Consider the following 25,883-nt stretch of genomic DNA (forward strand, 5'->3'; position numbering starts at 1 on the left):
TAAACTTATATAAGTGTTTATTTCTTTCAATCAAATTTAAGCTTTTATTAATTATCTACTGCATATTTCTTCATATAATTAATCCGATTTTCTTTACTATTTGAGTTGTTCCATATTTAGTTTGTTCTTGGTGAAACTGCATCCATCATAACTGTTATTATTGTAATAAATCAACGTTTCAGCCAATAAAATCTTAGAGGAGTGTCAAGAATGTAGAACAGCTACATAACAATTTTACGGTCTATCGGTGCATGGCTTCAAACTTTCCAGTCAACTGAAGCGAGTTACACTCTGTGTTCCTCTCTCTCTAGCGTCTCCTCAGAGGCCTTTCTACTTGACCTCTGTACATTTACACACACAGTCGCATTTACGAGCACAAGCGCTTTATATACTCTGGGTATTTCAGCCACAGCGCCTTAGAAAATCCATTCCATTCTTTTCTAGTATAAAACTCGTTACTTACGAACATTGTTACTATGGAAACAATAGAAAATCTGGCACTGATAGTTTCAACAAATTTTCTGAATGTTCCTTTAATGCTGTTAATAATTAATCAGGGTATGCATTGCTTTAAGATTAGCAGGCTGTTTTAACTTTTCTTCTCCTAGTTTAACTTGAATTAAGTTTACTCCTTAACGTCGTACAGAGAAAATCAGATCAATATGCAAGGAGCCATTTATCCTAGTGCCTGGACCACCTTGCCAATCTTTCGAAAGCATTTCTGCAGAGACACGATGTAGTCAAGGCTTACGATGTCAGTGTTATTATTTAATTGTAAGTTTATTGCACAACATATTGAAGAATAAGAAATAAAACAGAAAAAAGATTTAGAGCATTTTGAAAACTTAATTTTAACATTTTTATCACGCTTTTGTGTTTTAATATATAATATTTTATCTTTTTGAAACATTGACTTCACCAGTGAAGTTGAGAAAATTTAGAATGTTAGAAGTAAACTTCAAATCGCTGAAATTCTATTATTTACATCCGTAAAGAGAAAGAAATACACACGTGTTCCTCTATGAAGAAACAATCAGTGTTTCAAAATAACTATGAGTCTGGCGTGACCTGGTGAATAGGGCGTTTAACTCGCAAACTGCGGGTCTTGGACAGGAAACCCATCACCGAACATGCTCACACTTTCAGCTTCTGGTAAAGAATAGCCAAAGAGATGACGGTGGAGGGTGTTTACTAATTACCATTTTTATAAAGTCTATCAGTTCAAAATTATGGATAGCTAGAACAAATAGTCCTCGATTAGCTTCGCGTGAAATTTAACATAAATGAAAAAAAAAATCCTCTAATGAGGAATAAAAATAGGACTCAAAAAGCAACTTCTTCTAGTGAAGTCTAACACTATAGTTTCCCAAAACATTTATCAGTTGTTGGTTAAAACAAAGTCGATTTATCTTTGAGAAAATTTCATATGTACTTCTTCATAAAGAAAAAAAATGTAATAAGTAAAATGTTCTAAAATCTATTGAAAACAGTATTGATGAAATTACTTTGAAACTTAATTATAGTGCATCTTATCCACTTAGATGGTTTCTGGAATGGAAGTTTTATGTACTTAAAGATATAAAATTTAAATTTTCTTGTATAAAATGAAAGAAATACCATATAGATTTATCGTTTCATCAGTTACAAAATAATATTCAAGAACTACAAGAACAATATACTATAGTTCCCATCGATAAGCTTACTGTAATTTTGGTATCACTTGTAAAACGTCTGTGCATTAATTATGATAACTTTATTAACCAATCTGAAGGTACAGTAATTAATAATTTCATTAAAGCCTATAAAAACTTTATCCTAAACTAAATTATTATGTAGATTTACTTTTTATATTTGTTTTCCTAAACTCTATAAATCTCTGATTAAATTTAGATTTGTTGTTAGTTCACTTAAAGAAATAAAATTTAAAGTACAATATTTTATTATTAATGTTGAAAAGTTGATACAAAATTAATATTTAATGGATTTGATAAAGAAAAACTTTAAATAAAATTATTAAAATATTCTGTAATAAATATAAGGATGTATTAAATAAATATAAAGAAATGAAATATAGAAAAATTTTTCTAAAGTTTCTGATAATTATTTTTAGTTGTGAATAAGGTCATTTAACAACTTGGCACTACTTTATGCGGATGAACACTTTACCGCACATATAGTCTTGTTTAGAGTATGAAAACTGGTAATTACAGTAAACCTAATGGATGGTGGTTTGGAGTTATACTCATTTGCTTATGTAACTGGTTGGGACCCTTCATACTAGTATAATTAGTCTACTGGGTTACTAATTAGTGTTTTACCACCATAATGTGGGCTGGAATGCTAACTTCAGAAGGTAAGTTTATTTAACGTACTTCCTCCAAGTGGTAGCACCTTATTATTATCGTTTCTTATTTATTTTTTTATTTTTCTTCTTCTTCTTTATTTTGGAGAACAGTCACCTCTCCACAGTTGTCTGTAGGCAGTGAAGGGCGATATAGATGTGGGACGTTATGGGGTTGACCACCCACATCTCGCTCTCCTGATTTCTAAAACAATGTCTTGTTTTCATGCTACCGTACAATATATCAATGTACAACTGTGGAATATTGCACGGTATATTCTGTATTACACCCCATCATGTAACTAAATTGTCAGGTCCTCCTTTTGGTGTTGGCTTAGATGCAGCTCCAAACTTGTACTTTTTCACTATCACACTTCACTGTATATGTTATACATTGACCATATGCTACTGTTATCACTACCGTCGTCGAGAAAAGTCTGTTTTTATTATTGCCGAATAATTTGAAGTGGGATTCAACTACAAAAACACACATGTCTCCAGATTTTCCCATTTAGTGCTTCTGCCATATTTCAACCTTCAAGTTTGATTTCTTCTTCTTCTCAGTAACAGTTGTCGAGCAGCTAAGCTTTACTGAGACAATTTCGTACTCAGGAATACCTTATTGTTCTTGAGGTAACATTTGCAACAAGATAGTCGGAAACTTAACGTTTGTCTCTTTAAAAAAACAACGTATCCTAAGATATCTCACTTTCGGAAAGTTTCGAATTCTACGTTGCAAACTTTTGTTATTAACGTTAATAATTTCACTTATCTTTTTTAAAGCATTACACATATACGTTCTGCTGAAATATAAAGTTTTGACTCCATTTTTCTGTTCAGATTATCATTGACCAACCAAATATTTGATTACTATATGCTTTTCCAACTGTATTTCAACTCTGACTACCATGACTGCATCACACTACTACTACTACTGCTACTACCAGGCATAGTACATTTTAACTTTTATCATTTTATAGTGGTGCCCCCCGTGGCATAACGGTATGTCTGCGGATTCACACCGCTAGAACCGAGTTTAGATACTCGTGTTGGGTAGAGCACCGATGACCCTTTGTGTAGCTTTGTGCTTAATTCCAAACAAACAAACTTTATAGCGGGGTGATACTTTTTGATTAGTTGGATGTTAGCAAATAGCAGTGTCAGTTTAGTGTTCTGGTTCATTTCATTTTTAATTCGTAAATTCCCTACCCTTTTTCTCACAGCTTCCACATTTATTTTCAATACTGTATGTAACCTCCATCCATCATCTAAAAACCACAATTTCAACACACACTTGAGATATCTTATAACTTGTCATTAATTGTATTTTTCCCTAAACAAATATTTGATTTATAAGCCAGGTGATGCAACATATACAGTTGAGTTGTCTTTAAAATGTTAAATTTTTCTACGAATTTTCGTTGGCGACAACGATATATAATTTTTTTAAAGACGTAAGAAGAATGCTTAGATTATGTTTTTCGCAAACAAACACATACGTATACAATATCTATATATATGTAAACACGCACGCACGTACAGCTTCATAGGAAAAGAAGCCGAAAAAGTATCGATTTCATGACAAGCGCGTGAGAGTCTTAGTAAAGGCCGGGCTACCCTTCGCTATAACAGTGCGGATGTGAAAAGTGTTTTAAGTCAAGTATTATAAATTACTTGGAAGGTTGTTTTCGAGTGGGTGATGAATAAATACACCAATACATTGAATTAATCCTGCATAGATAAAGCAAGTACCTGTGTATATAAAACACAACAAAAGAGTCCGCTAATGTTTGCAACACTTTAAAGTGATAGTTAAATAAACAAAAGAAGACAAAGGCTAAGTTTGTGAATCATATTAAGTGATTCGAAACTAGCAGATTTAATGGCTGGAGAGAGAAAAACTGTATAAAACAAGTAAAATCAGAAAGAAAAGAAAATATTGTAATATGAATACTTGTATATCACATAAAATATTCAAATGAATTTCTCGTGCTCAGTAGTGTAAGTTAGAAAATAACATATTATAATATGAATACTTGTATATCACATAAAATATTCAAATGAGTTCCTCGTGCTCAGTAGTGTAAGTTATAACCCAGAAATTGTAGAAACATTATCTTCTTTCTTCTGAGATTATTGGGCTCTTTATTTATTGTTGGGATGGTGTAAAGTCAAACTCGTATTTTTTTAATAATCACTTTAAGTATTCATTTCTTAACTAGTTAAATCTTATTATAGATTCAGAGGCGTCATATAGTGTCACTCTCCTAGTTAATCATCGTAAAAAGAACGTGTGGTGCAGTAATATTATAACTAATACATCTGCAGTCTCAATTCAATCAACGCATGTACTCTTCAGACTGTTGCGCTGCGTGGTTCACGCCTCACGACTGAGTCCTAATAAAATATTTTATCCTAAATAGCAGGATAAGTATTTATTGTATTACGAACGTGCTTGTATGCCAAACGACGTAATCATACATACAAACACATATATATAATCGTAAAATTACAGCAATATTCTAGAAGATTCTATTTTTAGTGGGGAGTTTTAACAATTTATGAGCAGTAAAAGACTAGACACCAGCTTGATATTCGCCAGGTGTTTTAATTAGGTTCTTTTTTCCACGCGTCTTTGTTTCTAGGAACACTTCAACATAACTACATTGTTATATTTATCTATCAGTAAAAGCAACTTTTGTTTTATGTATCTCACACTGTTTGAATTTCTTACTGACATTAGCTAGAATCATACGAAGTGTTTTATTAACTTCTTTCAATTTCAAATTATTATGAACCTATTATTATGAACATGATAATACAATTCCTTCTTATAAATACTCGAAAAGGTAGTAGGGATATACAGCCCAATAAAGTATCAGGCTGAAAAAGTAAAAATGAAAGTTTCAGTTCCGAACAACATTATTAATAGACCTACTGTATTTTTAATATTACCTTCTTTACTCAATCAGTTACGATATTTCAAGAAGTGTATAGTACTATTCCCTGCAGTCACACTGTGTTTGTTACATCCAGGTTATAGAAGGTACTCACACCATAATATATTTATGTTAGCTTGACCTATTAACTCTAAAATAAAGCAAAGTCATATATACATCCTGAAGTTAAGCACCTTCTCATATCGCCTCAAAACATCTGTTACAGATATATATCAACATGAAGAACAGATAAAGTGAAATGTAATTACAGACAAAATGAAGGTACGAAATACATATATATAAATTAGTGCACGCTTAGGATTCCAATAAGTACTGTGTTCATTATTCACAATGAACCTGCTGATTCTTTCATGAACTTAGTTCATTATTCACAATGAACCTGCTGATTATTTCATGAACTTAGTTCATTCTTCTATAATTACTTTTCCTCCCAACATGTTTGTGTAACCATAAAATACACTCTATTAATACAACGTATTTCAGTTTATCGGGTCGGTCTTGAATGCTGATTGTTAAGTTTATTAAGACTACACAAACACAGTAGTAGCACGATATTTATTTGTATATGTAAACTAGACTGATCGTATGAAATGGTTATTTGAACTCTCTTGAAAGTAGTCTCGTTATTGTCTATTTTATCATGATTAGTTTGCAAAAATATTGATAAGAGGAAGGGACTTTGTGACTTTCGTAAGTGTTAAAAATGTGCCTGTCAGTATCTTAATAAAAGTTATTTGTTCAGTGACAACTCTTATTAGTGCTTACAAATGAACAATATAGTACCTTTATGATTATTTTATAATAGAGTAATATTTTACAATTTCAACATCTTGTTCTATTTGTTTTGCCGTTGAAAAAGTCGGTAATGTATGGAATTTATTCTTGAGTCTGAAAACAGTGCTTTGGACGATAGTCCTTTATTGACAAATAAAACTTACTTCAATTTGACGAGTGTTACATTTTGTCCGTTTTCTTCTACAAGGAAGCAAAACTTAGATGTTTTCACCTAGAAAAATTATATAACAATAAAGCAAGTTTAAAAATGCTAGATATTAATACAAGTATAAAAATTTTATATATCAGTATAAGCTTAAACTTCTATGCATAGTTGTAGCAAGTTTAAACTCTATACTGTATATCAATACGACAAATTGAATAGTTCTATATATCAATACAACAAGCTTAAAAATTCTATATCTCAACACAAAAGTTTTAAAATCCTATATAAATCACTAAAATTAGTTTAATAATTTCATATATCAGTTCAATAAGTTTACAAATTCCACATATTAATCAATGTTTACTTAAAAGAAAGTGTCAGATACATGCAGCAAAAAAGTAAAAAATAAAAAAATCAGGAAAATATAAAAAACAAAACTTCACTCATCAAATATCAAACTTCGTAGTTTGTATGAACATAAAGTATAAGATTTTTAGTCACCAATGTTTTTGGTATTTTACAGGAATACCTAACAATAGTTACACCAAATTATTGTTATATTATTCTGTTCTATCATATGTGATGAAATATTTAAATTTTTTAGCCTCACAAGATTTAACTACTAAACAAGTCCATTTAGCTTCAGTTATGTAACAAGTTATAATGAATAAATTATCTAGAACAACTTAGTCTTTCGCTAGTACAGCTGTAAGTCTACGGAATTACAACGTTAAAATCAGGGGCTCGAGTCCTCTCGGTGAGAATCCCTGTTACACCAAACATGCTTGCCCTTTTAGCCATGGGAGCGATATAATGTGACGGTCAATCCCATTATTTATTGGTAAAAGAGTAGCCCTAGAGTTGGCGGTGGGTGGTGATGACTAGCTGCCTTCCCTTTAGTCTTACACTGCTTAATTTGGGACGGCTAGCGCAGATAGTCCTTGAGTAGCTTTGCGCGAAATTCAAAACAAACCAAATGAAACTTCTCGGTGGATTCAACAGATAGCCTGATGTGGCTTTGCTGTAAGAAAACACGCACACACTAGAACATCTTAAAGGTGACAGTCTCAGAAAAATCGTCTAGGCGGCTCTTTGTTACGGAATATTTATGACATATTTGTTACAAACAACAATTAAAATTGTGTCTCATGTTTATATGATAAAGTATGTAGTTTGAGTTCTGCTCTAAAAATAAGGAACAATCGACATAACAATGTCGAAATGACGACATCTTTTAGATTATGAGTTCAAAACAGTAATAGAAAGTCCAGTTCTCTTAATATTAATAAAATCGTTTTATTTATTCAACTTCGAAGTTTAAATTCCGTATCTTTCGTGACAACCATTCGCCAATAGACCTAACTTTATGAATAAACTACGTCTAACAGAAATTCCTCTTAATTATTAATTTCGTATCTTTTATTACTTCATTCGAAACAAAAACTCAATATATAGAGGATGAACTAACTAACTGGATGTTATTAACAGACAAACTGATTGATTAATGTACTGGTGAGTTATTTACTGAATAACAGAGTCACCAAAGCACTCTAGCTTAATTCTATTTTTAAATATGGCTCAGTATAATTTTCTAAACTTAGAAGAAAATTCCAGACGTGAAAACCACGGCTAAACAACAATACAAATTACAAAAAAACGTTTAAATAGGATATACAGCAACAATTTTTGACACCTAAATACTGTTTGGAAAATATTTATTTTGTGTTTTTATCTTGTTTTCCCGTTTACCACAAACATACTTATCCAAGGCATGCTACATATTTAAATTTTCTTCTAAAAAAAACAATACACATGTTAAGATTTACTAGTTTTTTATTGTATAAAATATAAAAAACAAAAGTCTGTGTTTGTCACAATTATATTAGCAAGTAAAGAAACTGAGACATGTTACATTACTCCACGCTTAGTGTTATTATCTTACAGTTGAGGTAATTAAAATTATCATCATATTTTATTCTTCCATAACTAGTAAATAATATATTTTGGTATGACATATTTGTAAGCTATAATCAGTGATGACGAGAAACCCACTTGTTGAGAAATTTATATGCAAAAACGGCTCGTTTGGGCTGAGAAAACACTTTACATAGAAGAGCGAACAACGTTTCGACCTTCTTCGGTCATCGTCAGGTTCACAAAGAAAGAGGTAACTGACCGGAAGCTGACCACATGTTTGAAAGGGGTTGTGTAACTGTGTGTCGAAATGTAGAGGGCGGTATTAGATGTTTGAATATATAATTTTATTTATTATATTAATATAGGTATAAAGGCGTTCCTTTATATTGGTTTATTTTGGGTTTAAGTTGTTGTATAAGTAAGGCTTCTTTAATTTTACGTTTGTTTATGTTTGTTTCTTTATTTAGTATTTGAGTGTTTTCTATGGTTATGTTGTGTTTATTTGACTTGCAGCGTTCGAAAACGTGTGAAGGTGACTTTTTATGTTCTTTGAATCTGGTTTCCATTTGTCTACTTGTTTCTCCAATATAGAAGTCGTGGCAGTTATCACATTGTATTTTATAAATAATGTTGGTGTGGTGTTTGTCAGTGTAGTTTTTACATAGTATAGACCTCAGTTTTGTGCCGGGTTTTTGAATAAATTTGGTATTAATTGGAATGTCATATTTTGTTACTAATTTTTGCCAAATGTTGGTTATTTGTTTGCTGATGTCGGGAATATATGGTATACAGCAGTATATGGTTTCGTGGTTTTGATTCGTGAGCTGTATTTACTTTAGTTGGTTGATTTTGCTTTCTGTCTAGGTGTGTGCGTATAATGTTTTCTACGGTTTGTGGAGGAAACTTATTGATGTTGGTGAAGTATTGTTTTATTTTGTCTAATTCATCGTTAATTTTATCTGGTGATACACAATTTCAAACAGAAATCCACCGAAAAATCACCCATACTGGACTATACATTCCTTGGGACTCAGCACATGAAACAAAACAAAAACTCAACATACTAAGAAACCAAATAAACACAGCCATAAAACTATGCTCACCAGATAAAATTAACGATGAATTAGACAAAATAAAACAATACTTCACCAACATCAATAAGTTTCCTCCACAAACCGTAGAAAACATTATACGCACACACCTAGACAGAAAGCAAAATCAACCAACTAAAGTAAATACAGCTCACGAATCAAAAAAACCACGAAACCATATACTGCTGTATACCATATATTCCCGACATCAGCAAACAAATAACCAACATTTGGCAAAAAATTAGTAACAAAATATGACATTCCAATTAATACCAAATTTATTCAAAACCCGGCACAAAACTGTGGTCTATACTATGTAAAACTACACTGACAAACACCACACCAACATTATTTATAAAATACAATGTGATAACTGCCACGACTTCTATATTGAGAAACAAGTAGACAAATGGAAACCAGATTCAAAGAACATAAAAGTCACCTTTACACGTTTTCGAACACTGCAAGTCAAATAAACACAACATAACCATAGAAAACACTCAAATACTAAATAAAGAAACAAACATAAACAAACGTAAAATTAAAGAAGCCTTACTTATACAACAACTTAAACCCAAAATAAACCAATATAAAGGAACGCCTTTATACCTATATTAATATAATAAATAAAATTATATATTCAAACATCTAATACCGCCCTCTACATTTCGACACACAGTTACACAACCCCTTTCAAACATGTGGTCAGCTTCCGGTCAGTTACCTCTTTCTTTGTGAACCTGACGATGACCGAAGAAGGTCGAAACGTTGTTCGCTCTTCTATGTAAAGTGTTTTCTCAGCCCAAACGAGCCGTTTTTGCATATAAATTTGTAAGCTAGGTGTGAGAAGGTAGTAAACGTCCACGTAGGGTTGCTTGGCCCTGTTTCTGAGTCATGCAACCCTGTAGCAGGATTATACTCACTCCAATGAGAGATACAGTAACCAAGCTATAATGTACTGGCGAGACATCTCATTTGAATATTTTGGTAAGGAAAACTGTCGTAAGTAATTTAACACTTCTGGTAGAGCGCACACCAAAGCTCTGGTCTAATGTAACGGGATGTGTATTTCATTACTTATGATTTGGTTGTTGTTATATATGAATATGTACCAGTCTTGATCTTATGTGGACATTTTCGAAGATCTTTTTCTCGGCCAATCTTAGTTATAACGTTTGCTAAAGCCAGCAGGTGGGTAAAACACGCATGTACATTTATTGTAAATAATATTATTTTATAACTTAAATTTCAAGTTTTTCATTTGACATCCTTATTTAGTTTATTTCATGCATAACACTTCCGGAATCTTCATGTTTCGAAAACTTGAGCTTACATGACGGACATCAGTGCATTCAAATACCATACTTTTATCTTACCTATATTAAATAAGGTGCTTACTTAGAACATTGAATGGTTGATTAATAGAGCAAGCCGTTTAGTACGAATTCTACCTCAGAGAACGTCATCGTTATATTAGTAGTATTAATATAACAAACTTAAGTAGTTCTGCAATTTTTCAATTAGCTTCGTGACACATCACTGTAGTATACCTTAACTACAACAAATCTATGAGTTTAAACCACTACAGTTGTACATTGGCACAAAAATTATATGATGCTTTTCCTAGTTACAAATAAATAAATGTTGAGGAAATAAAAACTTGAAAGGTTCTCTGAAGTTCGCTTTATATATTTAAAAATAGTTAAAATGGATAGAGAAAGCACTAATAGAGGAGCGAACAACGTTTCAACCTTCTTCGGTCATTGTAAGAAAAGAAAGAAAGGGTTACTGACCGGTAACTGACCACATGTTTGAAGGCGGTTGTATAATTGAGTTTATGAATGTAGAGGGCGTGCTTAGATGTTGGATATATTTATTTATCTAGGTATAAAGGTGCTCCTTTGTATTGGTTTATCGCTCCTCTACATAGTATATTTTCTACCCATACCAGCCGTTTTTAAATATACAATTTTTTCTACGAGTAGGTTTTCTCGACATCACGGATCATGATCGCTTTATTATTGGTGATTACGTGTACTCTGCTCTAGTTAACATTACGTAGATTAAACAGTAATGTTTTTCCTACTTGTTATTACTACCCCCATGGCTAAGCGGTATGTCTGCGGACTTACAACGCTAAAAATCGGGTTTCGATACCCGTGGTGGGCAGAGTACAGATAACCCATTATGTGGCTTTGTGCTTAATTCAAAACAACAACAACCTACTTGTTATTAGCTACATACATTTGTTGTAACATATTCTATCGTTGGGTAGGTTAGTTATAATCTTTTGTAAAAATAATGCTAAGTCCAGTTCATGAATGTGACATGCTATTTTAGTATTTAGTTTTTACTCTTTTCTTGGATATTAGACTCAAAGATCCATAGTCAGATGCGCTAACATCTGGACCACCCGGTAACGAAGGAATACTTACAAATAGTGAACAATACTAAGGAGCATAGCGTCTTTGTGAGTAACTTTATAAATTACAACGTTAGTGAAACTGATAAAAGGCTGTACTACTATCAGTCATTTTTTATCATTTTCTACTTTATTTTGAGTTAACATCTGTAGTTAATGACGATATAAACCTGAAATTTAAATATATAAAGTATCTAAAGAAGTAAGTAATTTTGAAATCTACGGTATTCGGCAAATACTTTTGACGAACAATGCCCTGTACCGTAATTACGCAAACAAAAACACATCCATTCGCTATTTTTTAAGGTTTCTTGTTAAAATGATGCGTAAGAATAAAACTGTTATTCGGTATTAGTATTTCATGTATATTTATTTCAGTAATATTTTATGCAGAGAATATTATAGTTGGATTTTGCTGCCATCTGGTGAACATTCTGTAGAATAGATAATAACAGTTCATTTATAAAACAGAAAGGAGGCACAATAGCATGAGGTAGAGTGTGTCTTCATGCCTCGGCGTTTAAGTAATTATTTTAGTCATATGGACCAGTGGAGTGTTTGATTTTGGCGTTGATTAGTTTGTGTGTGTTCCAAACGTAAATTGCGTAACTTAATGCTAGCTCAGAGTTCTTCCAGGTATTTTACCAAGGCGGGTTGTCCGTCTTGCAGATGTCGTTGTGGGCCTGGCATGGCCTAGCGCGTAAGGCGTGCGACTCGTAATCCGAGGGTCGCGGGTTCGCGCCCGCGTCGCGCTAAACATGCTCGCCCTCCCAGCCGTGGGGTGTATAATGTGACGATCAATCCCACTATTCGTTGGTAAAAGAGTAGCCCAAGAGTTGGCGGTGGGTGGTGATGACTAGCTGCCTTCCCTCTAGTCTTACACTGCTAAATTAGGGACGGCTAGCACAGATAGCCCTCGAGTAGCTTTGTGCGAAATTTCAAAAACAAACAAACAAACAGATGTCGTTGTGCATTTAGGCTTAGTAGGGGATTGATCGAAGTGTAAATAACATGCTCAAACACTTCTAGCCCAGCGCCAGGTGAAAATTACAACAACACGAAAACCGTATTAATTGACAGTAGTTTTCACTAAGCACTACTGTCAATGGGTGGTACTTTCTGTTACCAATCGGAGAGTTAGTGGGGTCAGGTTAGTACTTCACATGCTGGAATATTAAAATGACTACTAAAAACATAATAAGACTGTTTGGTAAATATAAATGCTGTAAACTGACACTAATCTATTATACAATTTATTCTTTACATGGCTCCAACTTTAATTAATAAGTAAATATCTCCTAACGAATTATTATTACTATCAGTTTATTGGTTTTGATAATTTATTTTGCTTTTGAGTTATTCAAGAAATAACGAATTTGTTTGGTGGAAATTTTTCGGTCCTTTCTATTCAAATGTATTAAACAAACCAATATTAAATATTATTTTTGATTCTTGATAACGACAAACCCACTTCAAATAAAAATATATCTCAGAACGACTGGTATGGATATTAACACTTTTATTGATTAGCAAAGAATAACGTTTCGACCTTCCTAAGTCATCTTCATGTTAACAAAGAACGTTTGCAACTGACCGTTGCCGGACACGTGTCTTAAGGACAAGACTATAAACGGAACGGATACGGGATTTTAGGGGGCGTTGCAGTTGGATGTTAGGTTATTAATAAAACATTTATAAAAATGTTCCTTTATATTGGTTTAGTTTTAGTTGTTGTATGAGTAGGGCTTATTTGATCTTGCATCTGTTTGTATTTGTTTCCCTACTTAGTATCTGGGAGTTTTCTATGGTTATGATGTGTTTATTTGACTTGCAATGTTCAAAACGTGTGAAGGTGTTGTTGTTTTTTTTTTGTTCTTTGAATCTTGTTTCCATTTTTCTGCTTGTTTCACCAATATAGAAGTCGTGGCAGTTGTTGCATCGTATTTTATAAATTTTGTTGGTGTTGTGTTTGTCAGTGTAGTTTTTACATAGTGTGGACTTTAGTTTTGTACCTGGTTTTTGAATAAATTTGGTGTTTACTGGAATGTTGTGTTTTGTTATAAGTTGTTTTCAAATATTGGTTATTTTTACTTTTCATATTTCTCTTTAATTAGGGCTGAATTTGGTTACTATGAAATTTGCTAGATTGGCAGAACTGTATTTTACAAATGGTTCCATTTATCTGCGGGATGGGGTTAGCCCAACCTTGGATATGAAAACTTTCTAATGTTACCATACAAGGAGCTAATGTATATATAATGTATAGCTCATACAGATGTTTGTAGAATTAACAAATAAATTGTTATCATCGATTTTATTGTGAAAAGACATGTTTTGAAAAGGTAAAATGGATGGATCATTCAGTTAAAACAGCACAGGGAGAAGAAATGGCAAATTAAGTACTCGCTTAAGATTCTGAAGAAACCTATGTCGCTAGGTAAATGGCATATTAAAGTTGTTACAAGTGACTTAGTTGGAAAGTTAATTTATTAATACAACCCTTTCACGGAAAGTAATGACCCCATACTTTGTACTGCTCACATGAAAGACAATTATTTTCATCATCAATGTTGCAGCATGCTACGTCACCCACAATACTGGATCAAACAACCAGCTCTGCCACCTTCAACAGTTCTGACTGTTTCATAAAAAGAAACCAGAAATAGTGTTGTGCAAGGCAGTGAACTGTGAATCATAAAACTTTGTTCTACATCCAAATCTCACAACAGATAGCCATTGCTATCAGTATCGATACCAGCTCAACCTCCATCAGCCAATGAGTTTGAAACCTTCTGAGATCTCTATACCTATCTCACATCTAACCTTCTACTTTGATATCATAAATTATGTAATGCACTAGAAATGTAGGCAACACAGAAAAGTTGGATATTCTTGAGAGAAGGGGATTCTGTCAATAAAATGTACAGAAGCATAAATACAAATCAGGATGGGAGAAGCATACAAAGGCTAAATATTCTCCTAACACGTAACGATCTCTACAATTTGGTATGTGATGTATTCAACACATTTTTCTTCAATGTAAAGCTAGGGAAGTCTAAAAAATTATGTGATTGACAAGCTAAGAGAAAACTCAGCGAAAGTATTGCCAGAGTGACACACGCTGTTATTCAAGGACATTCTCAGTGATTCTGGAACCATCGATATACATTCGTCCGAAAGTATTCATGCAGCGTTCCAATAAAATTAAAAATCACAACACCTATGTTTCATGTACACAATAAATTAATTTGCGTAAGGTTAAAATAAGAAAACACTCATCATACTTCAGTGGACAACATAGTCCACCATCTTCAGGAGACCAAGAAGGACACATGAGATTCTTCCATGTACTAGAATAAATGTGCTTGTAGGATTAACATATTGTACAGTGGCGGCACTTACAAAATCGAATTCAAGAAATTTATTTTCGTAGTACCTGTACCTAAGTCCCTGTTTAAATTTATCGTTTTGTTTTTAACTGTTTTTGATCTCTCTTTTATGTTTAATTCGTTTGTTTTAAATTCACCTGTGTAAGTAATTTCACATTATCTCCATCGATGACATATGAAGAGTTTGCCAAATGTTAAGGCAAGATCGAAACATTCGCTGTTTTTTTATAATTCGTCAATTGAATTTTTATATTCTTTTATTTCAAATTTCTACTCGTCTGACCAATGAAATTGAAACCGCAACTACATAAAAGTGTAAATATTCCACACTTATCGTTCAATTCAATTTTATCTTTCAGTGCGTTAATAGTAGTAATTCAATTTAACTAAGGTTGAAGGTAAATGTTCATTGACGATCGATATAGTTCATGAAAACATTATCTATTTGTATTGATCATGGTGGAACATATTGAAAACATTATCTATTTGTATTGATCATGGTGGAACATATTGAAAACATTATCTATTTGTATTGATCATGGTGGAACATATTGAAAACATTATCTATTTGTATTGATCATGGTGGAACATATTGAAAACATTATCTATTTGTATTGATCATGGTGGAACATATTGAAAACATTATCTATTTGTATTGATCATGGTGGAACATATTGAAAACATTATCTATTTGTATTGATCATGGTGGAACATATTGAAAACATTATCTATTTGTATTGATCATGGTGGAACATATTGAAAACATTTTCTTATCCTATTTTCCTTTTTGGTTGTCAGTAACTTAGTACACTCAAATATTTCTAATTTATTACAATTTTTGTTATAAATCTTATCCATGATATTAGGTTTATATCTTCTATTAATCGTTGCATATCTGTTACTCTCTGTTGTATGACCGTATGAATACTTTGCAGGAAATGGATGGATCTGCACAATAATTGGTATACAGGTTTATTAGGTTCATGCGAGTAGAAATATGAATTTTTAGTTTTGCATTTTGTGGTTTTTATGAGAGTTTTTGGCTTTTATTAACCACTTCCTCACTTTCTATGAATGGATCTTCATGAAAATTAGTATAGAGGTTTATTGGATCAATGGGGATATACATGTACATTTCAATTCTGTATTTTGCCTATCCGCACTTCTTTTTACCACTAATTAGCCCCACATTGATAGATCTTTACAAACGTTGTCATGAAGGTTTGCTTGGGCCATGCAGAGATACATATAAATTCACGGCTTCACATTTTGTGTTTTGCAGTTTTTACGGGCGTTTCATTTTTTACAATTACATATAAGAAGAGCACGTTTTCATGTCCTAAGATAACCTTTCATCAATTACAAACTAACACAACTACCGTCCAGGGGACGAGTACTCCAGCTAGTTTTAAATAATTTAGTTCTAATTTTGCATCTTCCTTTTATCAAGAAATATTAACAGTCCTATGTATGATACAATGGCTCAGCATGACTAGGTGGTTAGGGCGCTCGACTCGTAATCTAAAGGTCACCGGTTTGAATAGTTGTCACACCAAGTGTTCTTGCTCTTTCAGCCGTAGAGATGTTATAAGTTAGGTCAATCCCGCTTTTCATTGTTAAATGAGTAGCCCAAGAGTTGGCGGTGGGTGGTGATGATTAGTTGTCTCCCCTCTAGTGTTACTTTGCTAAATGAGAGACGACTAGCGAAGATATCCCTTGTGTAACTTTGCGCGAAATTGAGTATATATATATATATATATAAAAGTTGTTGTTGTTTTTCAATTAAGCACAAAGCTATACAATGAGCTATCTGTGCTCTGCCCACCACGGGTATCGAAATTCATATTTTAGCTTTGTAAGTCCGCAGACATACCGCTGAGCCATTGGGGGGGCAAAACAAAAAGCAAACCTGTATACAAAAAAAAAATGAATACATTTTTGGGATAATGGGTGACACATTAAACGATTTTTAGAAGCAATTTAATTCGATGCCAGTACAGTTTACTTATAAGTTGAAGAAAAACGTTGTATAAATATTATGAACATTTTTGCAAAAACAGTGAGTGTCTTACTGTCTACCTCACGATGTTCTAAAAACACGTAGGTCTAAGAACTTTGTTAAAACTAAAATAGAAACCCTTATAACCTGAGCACTTTCGAAAGGTGGACCTTTTGAAGCGCTCGAGTTATAAGGGTTTTATTTCAGTTTTACTGTCTGCCTCTGTATACAGAAAGTCACTCTCAGTTGCCATCCTGTCACAGACAAGATTGTGTGACCTGTCCCAAAGCGGCATGTCTGCAGACTTATATCGCTAGACACCGGGTTTTGACACCCGCTGTTGGGCAAAGCATAAATAGTTTTTGTGAGCTTTGTGATTAATAATAAACATCGTGTAACCCATTGCCACAAAATTAGCCATCGTTTTTGCCTTGTACATAGGTTTGTTAATGTATATCTACAAAAGGAATATATAATACATTAACCAACTCACCTAAAATATGCATTATTTAATAGAACGTATACAATTTACCCAAACTTATCACCGTCAGTGGGATTGCCAACCTATTGTATAGTTTACAAATGGTCCGCTCAACAATGAAATAATTTAGTTTTATCACTATTTTGCCATTGTTTGAACTTTTTGTGAAATTATAGTTATTACTACTGAATTGATTTATTTTAGATTAAAAGATATTTTACTTCTAAGTGAACTAAAACCACTGATATCAGACTTTTTCATTAATTGTGGAATAATTTCACTGCACAACATTTTTTTTGAAAAGTTTTTGCTGATTGTGACAGGTACTTGGTGGGTATGCACAAATATAGTTTTGGTTTTGCTTCATCACGTAGGAACTCTGATAAATAGAGAGTTAACTGTTTACGGGCAAAACGTATATAATTGCGTTTATGTTTCTAATATGCTATTAAGTTCAACATAATTAAAAGTGTTTTGCTCCTGATTTTCGTTTGTATTCAATGTCCGGTGCATCACGTTGCAGTGTTCAACAGTAATCAGCAAGCATTGACGGATTCCAGTTGCCCTGATATCGTTTTTCCATTCTAGCAACGTCCTGGTGAAACCTTTTACTGTGTTCGTCACTGACAGCACCGATATTTTCGAGGAAGAAGTCCAAGTGTGAGTGGAGGAAATGGATCTTGAGTGACATGTTGCACTTCATTGTTTTTTATGCTTTGAGAAGTTTGTCTACCAGCTGAATGTAATGTGGGGCTCTGTAATTGCCAAGAAAATTGTCAACAACGTCTTTGAAGGCTTTCCAGGCAATCTTTTTCGGTCCAACTATCAGATCTTCCAACCGCTTGTCACTCATAACATGTCTGATCTGAGGGCCAACAAAACTGCTCTCTTTAATCTTGGTCTCAGTTATTCTTGGGAACATCTGTCTTAAAGAACGTAAACCTTCGCCTTCTTTGTTCATTGCTTTCACGAACTTCTTCATAAGTCCCAATTTTATGTGAAGAGGTGGCAAAAAAATCTTTGCCGGGTTGACAAGCGGTTCATGCGCCACATTTTTCTGTCCTGGAACTAACGTTTTACGGAGTGGCCAGCTCTGTCTAGAATAATATGACTCTTTGGCACGACTGTCCCATTCACAGATGAAACAACAGTACTTTGTATAGCCGAGCTGTAGTCCTAGTAACAAAGCAACGACTTTCAGATCTCCACAGATATTCCAGTTGTACTTGCTGTACTGGATGTGCTTCAACAACATTTCCATGTTTTTGTAGGTTTCTTTCATTTGTGCTGCATAGCCAACAAATATTGAAGGGTGAAAGTTTTCATTGTGTAACAGAACAGCTTTGAGGCTTAACATTGATGAATCAATAAAGAGACGCCACTCTTGTGGGTCATGGTCACAACCCAAAGCAGAGAACAATCCTTCGATGTCAACACAAAAACAGACTGTAAACTTATGCAAATAATTTGGTTATATCATCTTGGGAGCTTCGAAAAACAGAAATTTTCGTACCTGGTAACAGCAAACACCATTCCTGCAGTCTCGAACCCAGCAATTCTGCTTTTGCTTTTGACAGACTCAAATCTCTGACCGGATTGTTTAATTCTGACTGTGTTACGAGATGTGAATCGCCTGAGGAGAACGGTTCAAAATCCAGATCAATGTCACTGCCAGTTCCCTGCTTTGCAGTTTCTTCATCTGGTTCGTCTAAGGTTCTCGGAATTGGAAGACTGTCATCATGTGGCACGGGTCTCATTGCTGAAGGCAGATTAGGGTATTCAATTTACTTATTGTTTCTGGCAGAGAAACCAGACACATTAGTCAAACAGAAGTAACAGTCCGTCACATGGTCTTTCTGTTCTCGCCATGTCATCGGGACATCAAACGGCATTGTCTTTCGAGTTCCTCTGAGCCAAGCTCTCAGACAGACAGCACATGTCGCACAACAAATGTGAGGCGCCATTCCTGGTCTTGATCACCAATTTTACAGCCGAAGTACAGATGATATGCTTTCTTCACAAGAGCAGTCATTGAGAGTCTCTGATGAACAAGAGTATACTCGCCAAAAATAAAGCAGAATGTAACGCGGCTGTTACGACATTGACGAGACATATTGACCGACACCAATCGTCCTGTCAAACGTCTATAACATCTAACTTACTTGTTACAGTGCTACTGAGGCAATGCTATATTCTGAAACAATACGTACACACTATAAGGTCCATATTAATCCAATGAGGAGCATCTGTGAATGCAAGCCACTTTTATAGCCTGCTGAAACAGTATCAAGCTGACTCCGGCCTGCCCAGGCATGCCCGGGCTGCATACTTCCACAGAACAGCTTCCAACCTGGCCTTATTTCATGCCTGGACATGCCCAGACTGCACAAAACATTGTTCATAGGTCTCTTACAGAAACGAAAATTTTAGGACACGAATATTAAAAAAAAAAACATGACAAAACTGAAGATTTTGATAAAACGGTACGTGATAGGCAAATTTGGATGTGATTTTCGTGATCAGCAGCCAAACATCTATAACGAACACCCAACAGTGTTCAAAAAGCAAAACCTTTGTTGTGCAGTGTTATTGAAAGTGTTCTGTGTTCCATTTATGGCGGCCCGGGATGGCCAAGCGTGTTAAGGCGTGCGACTCGTAATCTAAGGGTCGGGAGTTCTCATCCCCGACGCACCAAACATGTCCGTGGGGGCATTATAATGTGACGGTCAATCCCACTATTCTTTGGTAAAAGAGTAGCCCAAGAGTTGGCGGTGGGTGGTGATGACTAGCTTCCTTCCCTCTAGTCTTACACTGCTAAATTAGGGTCGGCTAGCACAGATAGCCCTTGAGTAGCTTTGTACGAAATTAAAAAAAAAACATTTGTGGACACACTATAAGGTCCATATTAATCCAATGAGGAGCATCTGTGAATGCAAGCCACTTTTATAGCCTGCTGAAACAGTGTCAAGCTTACTCCGGCCTGCCCAGGCATGCCCGGGCTGCATACTTCCACAGAACAGCTTCCAACCTGGCCTTATTTCATCCCTGGACATGCCCAGACTGCACAAAACATTGTTCATAGGTCTCTTACAGAAACGAAAATTTTAGGACACAAATATTAAAAAAAAACATGACAAAACTGAAGATTTTGATAAAACGGTACGTGATAGGCAAATTTGGATGTGATTTTCGTGATCAGCAGCCAAACATCTATAAGGGACACCCAACAGTGTTCAAAAAGCAAAACCTTTGTTGTGCAGTGTTATTGAAAGTGTTCTGTGTTCCATTTATGGCGGCCCGGGATGGCCAAGCGTGTTAAGGCGTGCGACTCGTAATCTGAGGGTCGGGAGTTCTCATCCCCGACGCACCAAACATGTCCGTGGGGGCATTATAATGTGACGGTCAATCCCACTATTCTTTGGTAAAAGAGTAGCCTAAGAGTTGGCGGTGGGTGGTGATGACTAGCTTCCTTCCCTCTAGTCTTACACTGCTAAATTAGGGTCGGCTAGCACAGATAGCCCTTGAGTAGCTTTGTACGAAATTAAAAAAAAAAACATTTGTGGCAGAACAGTATTTGCTACCTTAATGTCATTAATTTTAGTGTATTTTTCATCTTTTTAATTTAATATGTTCTCTGATACACGTATCGATAATTTCAGTTTTAGAAAAGCATTAAGTTGTAATTACTATAAACCACTTTCAAATCTCGTCGTAAGTTTTTTACCTTTATGTATTAATGTCAAAATATTTTACTTTTGCTGTTTCCACATAGCATGTTGGTCAATAAGGCTAAGTTCCTATTGTGTCAATCACCTACAATAGCACCTTTTGAAGTATCATGAGAAATACAAATGAAATATATTCTGTAATATATAAAGTTAGACAGTTTTCATTTCTACCGGAGGTCAAGTGATCTCCTGGGTAATGATCTCTCTCATGCTTCACTGGAAATTATCAGTACTTTGGTAGTGCCAAGTTGTTCTGGGTAAGTCTGATGCTAAGAAGTAAAATGGTCGTCTATTGTGGCATGTAAAGTACACGTTTTCACTGTTTATTTTAAATAGAGATTGAGCATTCTGATTGTATATATGTGTTTTTCTTCTTTTCCAATGTCATACCTGCGTACAGATTTCGATAACGACTTTCCACTTCTCTTTGTCCTTAATGTTCATCAACACTTCTGTATTGTTATTCACTGTGCTGAGTTCATTAAGCATTTTTATTCCTTCTGTTAACTCTCTTTCCTTCTGATCTCCATCTTTTCTTTCCTCAACATATGGCCTATGAACTTAACTTGTGTCTTGTTTTCCTGATGATGTTGTGTGTTGTGTTAGCTTGTATTAAAACTCGTTCATTACTTTTCATGTTATTCACAGCATTTTTCTTATGAACCATATTTTGGTTGCTTTAAGCTTTCTCTCAACTTCCTTTGTTACTGTCCATGTTTTGCAACTGTACATAAGTATGGGCTCGACGCAACATCCCATGACATTTTTCTTACTTCTAGTGATATGTTTTTGCTTGTCTTTATAACTTTTATATATTGAAAAGTGTTTTTAGCAAGTCTTAATTTTTCTTTTAATCTGTTTTGTCTACTAACCATCTGATGCAATTAATCAATGTACCCAGATAATTGAAATGATGAACTTGTTTGACTCTTTTTGTCCCAACAGTTCTGATGCTGTATTCGAAATACGGTGTTACTTTTCTTGGAGGTGACTATACACTTTGTTTTCTGCTATTAAGAGTCAATCCTTTCTTCTTACTTTCATCAATATCTAGTTATATTTACCATTGTTTGAATTAATTGAATTCAGTAATTAATACAGTATCATTATTATACTAAAGTTGTTGCTGCTATTTCCTCCAACTTTAAATCTCGACCCCTTTGCTACACCTCTGAGAATCATTTCATTATCCACTGAGAAAATATACAGCAAGAGAACATCTTATCTGACTCATTTTATTTCTTGGAAAGTACAAATGGAGTTTATTATCTCTACTGCTGTGATTTATTTCCAGTACAGATTTCAAAAGATACTAAAATATTCCAAAACTTTTAACATCTTATTTCTTACCTCTTAAAATGCCTCAATGCAGTCAATAAAACATATAGATAAAGCTGTTTGTATTTCAGTTGTTATTCCTATTAATCCTTCAAGTACACACACATACACATATATATGGCATATCTTGTCCCTATACCCTCAGCAAATCAGCATTTCGATTCTGCTATTTTAAGGTTAAATTTTGTTTCTTACTCTGACTTTGAGCATTCTCAGTAGAATTTTCTTTATGTGCTCTTAATGTTTAGTGTTATGTGTAACTTACACTCAAATGTTCCTGGATATTTAGGCAGTGCAATAAAACTGATTATGGCGTATCAGATGGTGCCTCACCAGTTTCAAGAGTCCTCTGATCACATTAATTTCAAACTCTTCAAATCACTGAACCATTTCAGTTATGATTTTAACTCAACCTACTACTTTCCATTCTTCTTTACCTTAACTATTTTCTTGGCTTCATCTTTCTTATTCATAGTCCTTCCATTTTACTCTATATTGTTGGTTTTTAACTCATGTGATTATCATATAGTTGTTAGATATATTCTGATCATCTCTCTAATATTTCTATTTCTTCCATTATAATTTTTGTTCTTTATCTTCAGGCATACATTTGAAGGGTATTTCTCTTAATTTATATTTCGTATCTTCTTGTGCATGCCTTCTGTATCTTGTTGAGATTTCAACACAATATCAACACATTATGTTTAATGCCATTCTCCTTTTGCTTCATTATGTTTAAAACTTGTTTACTCGTTTAGTCTATCATATTTTTGTTGCAGTTTTTGTTACGTTTATTATATTTTTTATTATTTGTCTTTGTAAGTTTATTATATTTTTATCACTCATTTTGTTAAGTTTATTACATTTTTATCACTTATCTTTGTTACGTTTATTACATTTTTATCACTTATCTTTGTTATGTTTATTACATTTTTATCACTTATCTTTGTTAAGTTTATTACATTTTTATCATTTATCTTTGTTAAGTTTATTACATCTTTTATCACTCATCTTTGTTAAGTTTATTATATTTTTATCACTTATCTTTGTTACGTTTATTACATCTTCTATCAGTCATCTTTGTTAAGTTTATTATTTTTTTATTATTTGTCTTTGCTTGTTTTTTTTTCCTACCATCATGTCAAGTATTACCATCAAATTATTTCTGTATCTCTATTTTTATTTAGATATATTTTTGCTGATTGATTAACTGAAGCTTTTCCCATTGAGAACCTATTTTTCCATGTTTGACAAAGCATCTAGTTTCAACTCCTAATTTGATTTTTTGTTTTATCATTATGTCAGATTGTAACAGATCCGTGTCTAATTGTGTTGTTTTCGATGCTTTTACCTTATTTTTTTTAGTTTCGATTAAAGTTTTTCACATACTGTTACGTAATCATTATTATAGATAGTTTCAACATTAGTTTTTACTATCTTTAATACATTTCTGAAACTCTTGTTGATTATAATGTAATCATCTTGAATTCTAGTATGAACGCCTGAATTTACTTACCCATGTACATATATAGATTGGATGTAGCTGGAAAAACGTATTTCGATCAGTAAGTTTTTCTTGTATTTTCAATTCTATCAGACGTTCACTTTTATATTTCTGGTTTCTAATTTGAATGGTCTTACGATATGATCAATCCAATCATTTCCAACTTTGGCATTATGGTGTCCTGGTATAACTGCAATGTCTTGAGATTTGCAATACGGTTTAGCTTGTTCTAGTTCTGAATAAAATCTTTAGTGATCTTTTTCTGTTCGATTTTCTTTTCATTTCAAAATTCAATTTCGGTCAAAAATGACCCAGTATGCATTTTGCTCTATAATGTTCCAAGATTACACCAACTTCACTGTCGTGCTTATTTTCAACTGAGAATATGACTGTGTGTTCGTCCGTTGTTATTACTCCCTTTCTAATTCATCTTTTTCAATTTTTCAGATATATTCATTTTCAATCATTTCATTTTTTGTTTGATAAGCGTTCTTACATTTCATGTTGCTATCTTCATTTTGTTTCTAATACGAACAGTAGCTTGATGACAATGTAGTGTCACATGCTGTACATGACATCCCCTACTAAGCTCCCACCAAATGAAATGATTTTTGCTGTTGAAACAGTCCTTAATGTTGTTACGTCTTTTAATTAAGGACTGTTTGGAAGATATAACAGTGGGTTGCTATTGCCTTTCATTGGATTTACATAAGGTTTACTCCTTTAGTTATACCCCGAGGGAACAGCGGTAATTCTTCTGGTTTACAACGCTAAAATCAGGGACTCAATTCCCCTGGATGGACACAGCAGATAGCCCGATGTGGTTTTGCTATAAAAAAAGCACACTCATTTAGTCTTGAACTAAAACGTCATATTTACAAAGAAGATGAAGTTTAACCACTTCCATTAGCAATGAAATTTTCAAGGTGACCTTGATAGCCTTTATCGTTACTATAGTGTCTTGATGAGATAAACCCACCATCATACTTTGCCTGATCCAAGAGCTCTTCCACTTCTCATGTTATTCGTCTCAAACAAAATGGAGGTTGTTTTTGGTGTGTTCATTCTCTCTTTATTTCTCATAAACTCACTTAGTCAGATAATATAGAATTATTTTATAGAAAGTAACATGATAAATTTTCCACTATTAAGTGGACTTATTCTTTCGACTCGTAGGAGAAACTAGTGCGATCTAAAATTACCACATTCCTAATCAAATTAAGCACCTGAGAATCTTTGCTGTGATCCTGTCACATTTAATGAAACTATAAATAAAAAATTATTTGTATTTTCTTTACCTTTGAATGTCATATGAAACCAGATATAAGTTTTTAATTTATGGAAATTTGGCACAATCTTTAAAACTTACACACTGCTGGCCAAAATCTTAAGGCTAATGAATATAAAGAAAAAATATGCATTTTGAGTTGTTAGATTCAACAACTTATTTGAGTAGAGCTTCGAAAGATGAAAATAAGAAAAGGTAAAATAAAAAAAACTTTTAGACATACAACAGAGAAAATGTGAGCACTATGAAATTAGTCTATATACTAGCTGGTCAAAAGTTTAAGACCATACCAAAAAGACGACCTAAACAGGGTAGGAAATGCCCAACAAGAAATCTCAGTAGTGAGTTGCACGGCCGTCATTGCGAATAACTTCAAACATTCGCTTTGGCACGGTCGATATAAGTGTTTGCAGAAGGCTGGCTGGAATGTTATTCCAAGTGGTGAAGATGGCTTCACGAAGATCATGAACTGTTTCGAATTGAGT

The 25,883-nt window shown here is 33.7% G+C and overlaps 1 long non-coding RNA gene across 4 annotated transcripts in view; it reads right to left on the bottom strand.

The window, feature by feature from the left end:
* Window positions 1-25,883, bottom strand: part of LOC143255736 (uncharacterized) — a 59,911-nt gene that overhangs the window by 12,756 nt on the left and 21,272 nt on the right. For 2 of the 4 annotated variants that reach the window (XR_013030810.1, XR_013030807.1), the window contains one exon: window positions 23,248-24,939. This is a non-coding gene — a long non-coding RNA (uncharacterized LOC143255736). Of the gene's footprint in view, window positions 1-6,239; window positions 6,308-23,247; window positions 24,940-25,883 lie in introns of those variants that run through there. The other 2 variants (XR_013030808.1, XR_013030809.1) reach the window with 2 other exon arrangements.

Source organism: Tachypleus tridentatus, chromosome 7 (assembly GCF_004210375.1).
Source record: "Tachypleus tridentatus isolate NWPU-2018 chromosome 7, ASM421037v1, whole genome shotgun sequence".
NCBI classification, from domain to species: Eukaryota; Metazoa; Arthropoda; class Merostomata; order Xiphosura; family Limulidae; genus Tachypleus; species Tachypleus tridentatus.